Here is an 11,854-nt window from a genome sequence, read left to right on the forward strand (position 1 = left end):
AACTAGTATTAGTTAAAAAAGTTGTGGTCAAGAAATTAACGGGGTTAAAGGCTGAAAAATCCCCAGGATTTGATGATCTACATCCCAGGCTACTAAAGGAAGTGGCCCTGGATATACTGGATGCATTGGTGGTCAGCATCGAAAATCTCTCGACTCGGGAGCAATTCCTACAGATTTGTGGGTGGCAATTGTAACCCCGCTATTTAAACAAGGAGGGAGAGAAAAAACAAAACTACAGGCCAGTTAGCCTAACATCAGTAGTAGGGCAAATTCTAGAGTCTATTATAAAAGACATGGTAACTGAACACTTGGAAAGCATTAATAGTCAGCATGGGTTTATGGAAGGGAAATGATGCTTAACTAATCTACTGAAGTTTTTGGAGAAAAGATAAGGGAGATCCAGTGGATTGTATTGAATATTGATGTACAGTCTATCACCAGAAAATGAGACAGAGAGGTCAAGGAAGGGAAGTGTCAGAGATGGACCATGAAGGTGATGGAGGGGTGGAAATTGGAAGCAAAATTGTATCATTTTTTTCCAGGTCCAGGTGAGAGCATGAAGCAGCACCGAAATGGTCAACGGTGTACCGAAGGAAGAGTTGCGGGAGGGGGCCTGAGTAGGACTGGAACAAGGAATGTTCCACATATCCCATAAAGATGTTTCAGTGCTTCTTCATGGTCTCGTCTTCACTGAGAGAGTGGTGAGCCTGTGGAATTCTCTACCACAGAAGGCTGGGGAGGCCGGGTCACAGAGCACTTTCAAGAAAGAAATTGGTACATTTTTGGATATTTGGGGCATCACGGGGTCTGGAGAGAAAGAGGGAATATGGCGTTGAGATAGAGGATCAGCCATGATCATATTGAATGGTGGAGCAGGCTCAAAGGGCCGAATGGCCTACTCTTGATCCTTGTTTCTATGATATACCAGTTTGGGACAAATGCTGTATCTGTCATTCTTGACCACAGTATGAGAGTGTTGGATTGATTCTATACCTGTTAGTCCCTGTAAATGTCTGTAAATGAGATTCATCCTGTGTTTGTCACTCTCTGGCACTGTAAGTTAATGTGGTATCGATTCTAGATCGTTCAGTCTGTGGTACTATCTGATTGTGCACTTCTCATTCACTGTCAGAGCCTGGTTCTGTGTTTGAAGGTGGGATGAATTTTGGACATTCCAACATCTGCTGCTCAATGTGAGTGTGGAATTCAGTCTGTATCTGTCAGTGTCAAGTGTTGAACAGGAATGTGGGAGTCATTCTCAATATCTGGGAATCTTTGAAACATATTTTGCATCTGTTAGTCTGTGATGCTGTATGTGAGAGTGGGATTCATTTTGTCTGTCAGGGTCTGGTAATCTGTGCGAGTGTTCGATACATTTTGTAACACTCAATCCCTGATGCTGTGCACAACTTTGTCCATCCCTAATTGCCCTTGTTCAGGGGGTATTTAAGAAACAACCATGTTACTGTGGGTCAGGGACCTGGAGTTACCAGTCGGATCATGTAAAAGAGGCAGGTTTTGCATGGTGTTTGACGACAATCGACAATCAGAGTTTTGATTTCAAATTTCACAATCTGCCATGGTGGAATTCGAAACTGGGTCTCCTGGGTCTCTAGAATACTCGTCCAGTGACAATAACACTGTGGCACTACCTCCCCATCTAGCAGAGTGGCTCAGCGGAAGCGTGCTGGGCCCATAACCCAGAGCTCGATGGATTGAAACCATCTTCTGCTATTTTCATTTTCATTAATGACTGTGGGATTCATTCTGTCTCTATCAGACTTTGATTCTGAACATGTGCTTATGATTCCTCTGTGTCTCAGTGTTTGGCACTATGTGAAAGTCTGATTCATTCTCAACTTCTGAATGTCAAACGGTCTCAGATGTATTCTGTATCTACTGGTCAGCTGCACTGTGTGTGATGTGGGATTCATTCTGCATTTGTCTGTCTCCGTTACTGTAGTGAGTGGGTGATTTATTCTGTACTGGTCAGTCGCTGGTGCTGTGAGTAATGGGCTTCATTCTGTATCTGTCAGACTCTGGTGCTGTGTGTGTATTGTGCAGTTTGTCAGTGCCTGGTAACATGTTGGATTTGTTCAGTAGTTCACCCTGTCCGATTTTCTGTGTGAATGTGGGGTTTATTTTATCGTTCTCAATCTTTGATGTGGGTTATGATTCTAGGGTTAACTCTGGATCTGTGCTCAATAGTTATTGGAGAGAACTGAAACGAGGTGCAGCCCTGTCCAAATTTGTTGATGCCATTATTCTCTCAATATTGAAAATCTCCAGTTCAGAACTAGAATCCTACACACAGCGCAGCTCCCAGTAAATGTTGCAGTATCCTATCCAAGATGCATTTCCCAGATTTTACCAGTTGTGAATCTTTTGATCAGTATTTGGGTATTTTAATGCAGGAACATCTGCCTGTTGACCCAATTCCATGGTGTTTTTGGGAATAGTAGCCATAGGAGTGGAATTAAAATCCAGCTGTTTCCCTCTCTCTAATATTATCTCAATGAAATCGGTACTTAATACAGAAAGCATTAGTCCATCACACACTCTGATCAATTCAACCCTCTATCCTTTATTACTAATGCATTGGTTGTGATTTTGAGTCCCACCTGAGTTGAGTTTTCAGTCAAATTTCATGTTTTATTTGTGCAAAACCGAAACTCATCCAGGGAAAAGGAACAGACACTTTCTATCAGAGAATAACGCCACTGCTCGTGTCTTCGGCAGAGCACCATGGAATCACTTACAACAAAATGAGAGGCTGGAGGGAGCTTCGTTTTAATGGGTCTTCTGAAGGATAGCACCTCGAATAGTGGAGCCCTCCCTCAGAGCTGTACTAGAGTATCAGTCTTCTTTGTTGCACACAAATTCCAGTGTGGGATTTGAAAAAAAACACCTTTGTGTTCCAAAGGCGACTGTGACCAGGTCAGTCCCAGTGAAAGTGTTTAAGAAATCGACCAATCAACAGCTACATGACTGGGGCAATCATGATGTCATCCCCTGGCAGGTCACATGACAGCTGGAGGCACAAGGCATCACAACCAGATTTGTGACTGGATTCAAACCCAAAATCCTGTCACAATGATTTTTCAAATTAAGCTGTCAGCTGCTTGAAAATGCAGCAGTTAAACTTCCTGTCTGATCATGAGGAGAGCTAGGGAGCTAGTTACAAAACTAAATCCTTTAATAAAACAGTTCAAAAACCATCAAGATTGAAATCCTGTGAGGAAAAATCAAATTATTATTGAGAACTCTGCTGGGAGAACTTCATTGGACAGCAGGGAAATCAGGTGAAGAATCCAAGTAAATCGACACCAGCGAACAAGTTAAAATCAAAAGTGGAATAACTCCTGTCAAAAGCCGAGAGTTCTGTGCATCATCAGTTCTTCAGGTTGAGATATTATCTGGATTAAGCTTTCTGTTTAGAACAGGGTTTAATGAACTAAGTGGAATAGACACGTCATTGCGGAACAAGTAAGTCATCTCTAGATTTTCTTGAGTTCCAATTTATTGTAACATTGAATTCCGATGAACTGGAATTACAGTGCAAATGAATTGATAATTCAAAAACAAACTGTTTTCGAATAAATAAAGTAGAACAATTATTTTACAAAAAGTCCCAGAGTGACCTGCAAGCTCAAACACAGAGAGAGTGAATTGCAGAGTGAAGAGTTTAAAATGTGGATTTTGTGGAGAGTGGGTATTAGGTGCAGACGGGGAAGGAGCTGATGTGTAATTGAAACCGAGAGACAACTTCAAAAGTAGAAGAGAGAAAGAGAGGAACATTCGAAATAACAAGAACTTTAATTAAATGGCATATTTCAGTGAAGTGTTGGGACAGCTGAGAGCTGTTGCCTACACATCCTGTGCTCTGTGGGAACTGCAAAGAAGCATGATGATAATTGTCAGATTCATAATACATTAGAGAACCAAGCAGAGTATAGAAAGCACAGAGGGGAGCTGAAAAAGGAAATTAGGTCAGCCAAGAGAGTGTATGAGAAAAGATTAGAAGGTAACCTAACCAAAAACAGAAGTCTTTTACCAATGTATAGACAGTTACTGAAAAGGTCAGCTGATTAGGAGATCCTGTGGAGGCAGAGGGCTGAGGTACTAAATGAGAACAGTTCATCTGTCATCACGAAACAAGCGGATGCTGCTAATCTCACAGTAAAGGAGGAGCTGGTGGAGAAACTGGATAGGATGAAAATAGATAAAGAGGAGGCCATCACAAGGTTGACAGCATTCACAGTAGAAACGTCACATAACCTGGATGGGATACATCCTGGATTCCTGAGGGAAGGAAGGGGGAAAATAGAGGAAGCTCGAGCCACAATCTTTCAAACCTCCTTGGATATGGGAGTGAAGCCGGAGAACTGCAGGTTGTTAATGTTACATCCATGTTTATAATGGAGAGGGATAAAGCTAGGAACAACAGACCAGTTAGTCTAATGTTGGTGGTGGGGAAACATTGAGACACAATAATCCAGGACAAAATTGATTGTCACTTGGTAGAACATGGGTTGATAAATGACAACCAGCACAGACTGGTTAACAGAAAACCATGGCAAATACTTAATGAAGTTCTTTGATGAAGTTTCAAAGAACATTGCCCAGGGTGGTGAGGTTGATGGTGTTTGTCAGGATTTCCAAAGGGGTTTGAAAAAGACTTGTTAGTAAAATTCAAGCAGATGGGACTAAAGGGGCAGGGGCAACATGGATGCAAAATTGAATAAGGGATAGAAAGGAGAAAGTAGTGGTGAATGGCTGTTTTTCAGCGTGGAGAGATTGATACTGAACTGATTCTCTGTCACGTCAGCTGGCTGTTGTGTTTGCATTCCCAGAGCTCTTACATTTGAAATACTTCCAGCCTATATCCAAGTTTGCTGATGACGCTAGGTTAGGTGACATGGTTAGTAGTGTAGGTGGGAGCAGCAAGTTTCAAAGGCTCATTGACAGATTCAGTGAGTGAACAAAACTGTGGCCGATGGTGGTCAACATGGGGAAGTGTGAGGTCACCCATCTTGGAGCAAAGAAAGATCAGAGAATTTCCTAAACAGTCAGAAACTTGGGACTGTGGAGGAGCCGAGATTGAGGGTGAGAGCTGAGTGAGGCTGGAGGGTGGATAAAGAGCAGCGGTAGAGCAGCCCGAGAGCAGCAGTGAGAGAGAGAAGGAGAGAAGAGTGAGAGCGGTGGGGGGGATAAAGAGCTGTGAGGGAGGGGTTGGAGCAAACCAGCCATGTTTATAATAAATAGTCAAAGCATGATATCAGGGGAAAGAAGGGAGCTGGTTGGTTTGTGCAGATTTCTCAAAATGAGGCATTGATTAAACGAGGAGCTGGAAAATTAAACATTTCGATCAGGGCAATTATAAGAGTATTAGTGCAGAACAGGTCTTGAGGTATTTAATATAAATAACAATTTAAACAAGGTACAAACTGGATTCTAAAGGAGGGAATAGAGGTTTGTTTTAGATATTGGATGGGCAGCTGAGACCTGTTGTTTGCAGTTCCTGCCCCATGTGGGAACCTCAGGTCACTTCATGTGTCTTGGGGGCCAGATGAGCAGGAAGTGTCTCCAGCTGCTTGAGCTCGAGCTCAGGATTTCCGAGCTTGAGGGGCAGATGGAGTCACTGTGGAGCATCAGGGAGGATGAGAGATCGCTGGATCGTACATTCCAGGATCTGAACACCTCAAAGGGAGAGAGAGAGAGCTCAGGATAGTAGATGGGTGGCCATCCGGAAGAGTAGGAAGAGGCAGAAAGTGCAGGAGTCTTCAGGTATGTGCCACTGTCAAACCGGTATTCAGCACTGGAGACTGCTGGGAATGGTGACACCCTGAAGGAGTGCAGTCCAGACCATGGTATCAATGGGCAAGAAACTGCACAGGAGGGAACAGCAAAGAGTAGAAATGCAGCCATTATTGGAGATTTCATAGTCAGGGGGACAGACAGGCATTTCTGTCACCGTCATTGAGAGTCCCACATGGTGTGTTGTCTCCTTGGTGCCAGGGTAAAGGACATCACGGGGAGGGTACAGAATATTCTGTAGGGGGAAGGGAGTGAGCCAGAGGTTGTGGTACACGTCAGTATCAATGACACAGGGAGGACAGGTATTGAGGTCCCTCAGTCAGAATTCCAGCAGCTGGGGAGGTAGTTAAAAAGTAGGACCTCAAAGGGAGTAATCTCGGGATTACTGCCAGTGCCACGTGCTAGTGAGAGTAGAAATGTGAAGATGGGGAGAATCGATATGTGGTTTGAGGCTGGTGCAAGAGGGAGGGATTCAGATTCTTGGAACATTGGGACCAGTTCAGGGGCAGGAAACAACTATTCAAAAGGAACAGGTTGCACCTTAATAGGACTGGGACCAATTTCCTCATGGGGAGGGTCACTTGTGTGATTCGGGAGGGTTTGAACTAAATAGGCACGGGGTGGGTATCAGTATATAGAAGCAGAACTGAGGAATAACTGTGGAAGAAGTGGGAACATACAAGATAGGAGTAGATGAAGAAGGAATCTAAGAGAGATACAAGGACATGTGTGTTATCACATAAAGTGTGGTGAATAATGTTGACGATCTAGAAGCACAAATAGCCGTGTGGGAATATGATGTCGTGGCAATGACGAAAACGTGGTTTAAAAATGGTGAGGACTGGGTGCTTAATTTTCACTGATGCAAAGTGTTCAGAAAAGATAGAGAAGGGAAAAGGGAGATGGGATGGCAGTACTAATTAAGGAAGTCACTGTAATCTTGGTAAGAGACAATATCCTCAAAAGGACAAGGGCAGAATTCATTTCTTGGAGCTGAGGAATAATAAGAGGATGATCACACTCACGGGGATATTCAATTGGCCTCCAAAAAGGTGAGAGAGGGGGAGATAGAGGAGCACATCTGCAGGGAAATCACAGATGTATAAGAACATAGGAAGATATAAATTAGGAGGAGTAGGGCCACTCCTCCCCTCGAGCCTGCTCCACCATTCAATAAGGTCATGGCTGATCTGATTGGAACCTCAACTCCACATCCGTGCCTATCCCTGATAAGCTTTGACCCCCTTGATTATCAAGAATCTATCTCTGCCTGAAAAATATTCAGTCTCTGCTTCGAGCATCCTTTGAGGAAGAGAGTTTCAAAGACACAAAAGCTTCCGATTGGGAAAAAAAATTCCTCATCTCTGTCTTAAATGGGCGACCCCTTATTTTTAAAAGTGATAAGAACTATAGAGTGGTGATGTCTGGAGATTGATGAAATGTGTTCAGGAGAACTTCCTCGACCAGAATGTTCTCAGTCCAGTTAGGAAGGAGGCATTGCTGGATCTGGTGCTGGGGAATGAGGTGGGCCAAGGTTGGCCACGTGAACCAAGTGTCTGTGGGTGAACCCTTGGGTAAGAGTGATTGGAAGGGAGCGAACTTCAATGGGAGGAGAGGGGATTTAGCCAGGGTAAAATGGAACTAGAGACTGACAGGAAAAACTGTAACAGAACAATGGGTGATCTTTCAGGAGGAGATGTGTCAGGTACAGAGTCGGTACATTCCAATAAGGGGGAAATGGGGAGGAACCAAAGCCAGGGCTCCTTGGATGATGAGGAAGATAGAAAATATCATGAAACAATGAAGAGGCCGTATGACGCACGTCAGATGAATTCTTCAAGTGTGAACCAGGTAACTGTTATTGTACGAGTGGGTGGAATTAACTTTATATCTCTTCATCTCTCCTACTGTATGTGAATGTGGAAATAACTAATCCCCAGTATGTGTCATCTGTACATGAGTGCATGATTAACTCTCTATCCGTCAATCTCTGTTACTGTGTTTCAGGGTGGAAATACAGTAACTTTCGACCTGTCATTGACCATTAGTCTGTCTGAGTGTGGAATTAATTCTGTATGTGTCAGCCTCTATTAGTGCATGCGAGTGTGGAATTAACTCTCCCTCCATCTCTGTTACTGTATGTGAGTGCACAATTAACTCTCCATCAGTCTCCGTTACTTTATGTGTGTGTGGAATTATTTCTGTATCTGTTGGTCTCTGTTACTGTATGAGAGTGTGGAATTAACTCGAGATCTTTTTGTCTCCGTTACTATGTGTCAGTTTGGCATGAACATTCTGTCAATCTCTGTAACTGTGTGTGAGTGCAGAATAAATACTCTGTCAATCACAGTTATTCTGAGTGTGTGGAAATTCACTCTCTGTCAATCTATCATAATGTGTGTGTAATTAACTCTCTGTCTGTCAGTCTCTGTTACTCTATGGAAGTGGGTCACTTTCAGGTTAACAAACTGCAACTAGCAGAGTGTCACAGGGATCAGTGCTGGGTTCTCAGCTATTTACAATTTATATTAATGACTCGGATGAAAGGACAGGCTAGACAAAGTTGCTGACAGTACATAGATAGGTGGGAAAGGAAGTTGTGAGGAGGACACAGAATCTACAAAACAATATAGATATGTTAAGTCAGTGGGAAAAATGTGGGATGTGGACTATACTGGCAGAAAATGTGAGGATTTCCACTTTGGTGGGAAAAATAGAAAAGCAGATCATTATATAAATGTGAAGAGATTGCAAAATACCGTGGTTCAGACAGATCCTGGACATGAATCACAAAAAGTTAACATGTAGCTCGAGCAAGTAATTAGGAATGCAAATGGAATGTTGGTCTTTATTGCAAAGACGATGGAGAATGAAAGCAGAGATGCCTTGCTGCAACTGTACAGGGCATTGGTGAGAGTACAGCTCGAACACTGTGTACAGCTTTGGTCATCTTGTTGAAGGAGGGACATATGCCCAACATCACCATCATTCTGATGGCCACCTTTGTGTGTGGCTGCATCAAACTGTGCGTAGACCCCCGATTCACAAACACCAGGTGTCACTACGTGCTGAGGTTCTACCTATCCCCGGTGTTGCGAAGGATGGGTCTGGCCACACTGCTGCGGAACGCTCCAAGTAGTTGGACCGTGCGGTACCACCTGCCCCTTGTGGAAGAATTTATGCAGAGAAATACTTTTGACCACAAGTCCTTCAGACAGTGGTCAGCACGTAATGTCCTAGAGGCCTTGCGGGGAAAAGGAGATGGTGGATCCTGTCGGGTGGTTCATCGATCAGGCTGTCAAAGTCATTTGGCAGAATGCCTCATCACCAGAACATTCCAACAAGCACCAAGACGTAGTTTGACTGGTGGTGAGAAAGGCCCTCCCTATCAGATTCTTCCTACACACCAGGAGTCTCACCCCTTCCGCACGCTGCCCTTGAGGTGGCTGTAGTGGGGAAGAGGCCATTGTTCACCTCCTTGTCAAATGTGCCTTTGTGGAACGTCTGGGGAGAGATGCAGCGGTTTTTGTCGAGGTTCATCCCGAGCAGCTCTGTGACACAGGACTCTGCTCTATGGGCTGTTCCCAGGGACACACACCAAGACAAACATCAACTGCAGCTGGAGGATCATCAACTTGGTAAAAGATGCCCTTTGGTCTGCCCGAAATTTGTTGATCTTCCAGCGCAAAGAGTTGTCCCCGACCGAGTGTTGCAGACTGGCACATTCCAAGGTCCAGGACTACGTGCTGAGGGACGCACTAAAGCATGGGGCAGCCGCCACAAAGGCGCAATGGGGAATGGTCGCTGTCTATGACCTTTCTGCCATAGTGCACCGAGGGGCTGGGAATTGTATAGACCCCTCGGCTGTATGACTCACAAGGAATGTATATAGTGAAAGCTACATGTGTCTCAATTATATTGAAGCACTTCAAAGTGCAACATGTTGTATATCGATAACTCCAATACCATTGTACTGTCTGAAAGTCTGTGATGACCATATTGAAAATACTGTAATGTTCATTGCTGGTATTAATTGCTCCTCGTGATCCATGTGGAAAAGTTCAATATGATTACACTTTTTGTGATGGCCATTTGGAAATATTTTGTAATGTTCTTTCAGATATTTTATGAATAAAGTATAATTTTCCAAAACAAAAGTAGCTCAGAGAAGGTTCACTGGGCTTATTCCTGGGATGAGGGGTTATCCCTTGAGGAAACATTGAGCAGTTTGGGCCAATAGTCATTTAAGTTTAGAAGAATGAGAGGTAATCTTATTAGATCTTAAAATGTTCTGAGGGGAAGGATGCTGAGAGGAAGTTTCCCCTTATGGGGGAATCTAGAACAAGGGGAGGGGGGGGCACTGTTTCAAAATGATGGGTCTCCTTCTTAAGACAAAGATGAGGAGAAATTTCTTCTCTCAAAGGATCTTTAATCTTTGAAATTCTCTACCACAGACAGCAGTGGATGCAGGGTCATTGAATATATTCAAAGCTGAATTAGATAGATTTTTGAATGACAAAAGCCTTGTTATTGTTAGTTAAACAGGTGATGGGTATTGATTATCCCACCTAAACAGAATAAAAAGATACAGCTGAAACACTTTGTGGGGAAGCTACTTGGAAGTCTGTAGCACTGAGGAGCTGTCTTGAAAATAAACCAGCTTGAACAAAAAGACCAGCCTGAATTAATTCTTCCACCACAACCTCTTATTGTGAATAACAAAGGCCACAATCAGATCATCCATAATCTTATTGAATGGCATCGAAGGCTAGGGTGGACAAATGGCTAACTCTTGCTCCTATTTCTTATGTTCTTATGTAGTGTGATGGAGGCAGGTTCAAACAATGTCTTCAAAAGAGATTTGGATTAACTGAAAAGGAAAAATGTGCAGAGCTACAGGAAAAGGTGGTGAAGTGGCAGAAGCTGAATATAACCAGCACAGACATGACAGGCTGAATGGCCACCTCCTGGACTGTGACCGTTCTATGAATCTATGAATGAACTACCTTTCAATCTCTCTTACAGTATGTGATTCTGAGTGGAATTAACTCTGTCTGTCACTCTCTGTCACCAAATCAGAGTGTGGAATTTACTTTCTGTCAGTCTCTTAAAGTACAGGAAACAGCTAATGATTTTTGCTTGTGTCCTTTTATCAGAAATAGATAGGCTCTACTGGTCTCAAAAGTACTCAAGGTTAAACACATCAACTACTCCTCCATCTACACTCCAGTTGAAAGTCAGCCAACAAGAACATACCTTCACAGAAAGCGAGAGACCGACTTCCATGACCAACATCCACCCTGATGCAAAAGGACGCCTCATTTGTCAGTTTCTGTTTCTGGCCTTGGTTTTGTGAGAAACACCTGCAATAATTCACTGTCAAAATCATGTGGCTGCTGGGAGTCTTAAATAAAGGCAGAAAATTCTGCAAATATGCAGCAGGTAGGCAGCATCTGCGGTGAGAGAAACAGAGTTAACATTTCAGGTCACTGGCAATCAGCCTGTAATAAAACACTTACTGACATCTACTCATGGTGGCTGCAACTCCCACAATTCGGTGCCCGAGAAACCGCTGTATCCAATGCATTGATTTTACCAGGCACAGAGTGGGTATGCTCCCCAGGGCTGGCCCCAAGGCATTCTGATCCCAAACTTTTACCACTGCCACTTGTCTATCCATTCCACCAACCTGCATATATCCTGTCTATATCTTTAGCTCTGAAGAAGGGTCATACAGAATAGAAAAGTTAACTCTGTTTCTCACTCCACAGATTATGATGTCAGAACTGAGTTTTTCCAGCATTTTCTGTTCTTACACTTATATCCAGTTAAAGTTTAACACTATCTTCCTCACTGTTCACAATACCTCCAACTTTCATGAAGTCTGTAAATTTTGAAATGCACACCAAGGTCTAGGCCATTAATTTGGATCAGGAAGAGCAGGGGTCCTCACACCGACCCCTGCGAATTCCGCTTTAAATCTTCCTCCAGCCTGAAAAACAACCATTCACCACTACCCTCTGTTTCCTGTCACTCA

Source organism: Cetorhinus maximus, chromosome 31, assembly GCF_964194155.1.
Source record: "Cetorhinus maximus chromosome 31, sCetMax3.hap1.1, whole genome shotgun sequence".
NCBI lineage: Eukaryota > Metazoa > Chordata > Chondrichthyes > Lamniformes > Cetorhinidae > Cetorhinus > Cetorhinus maximus.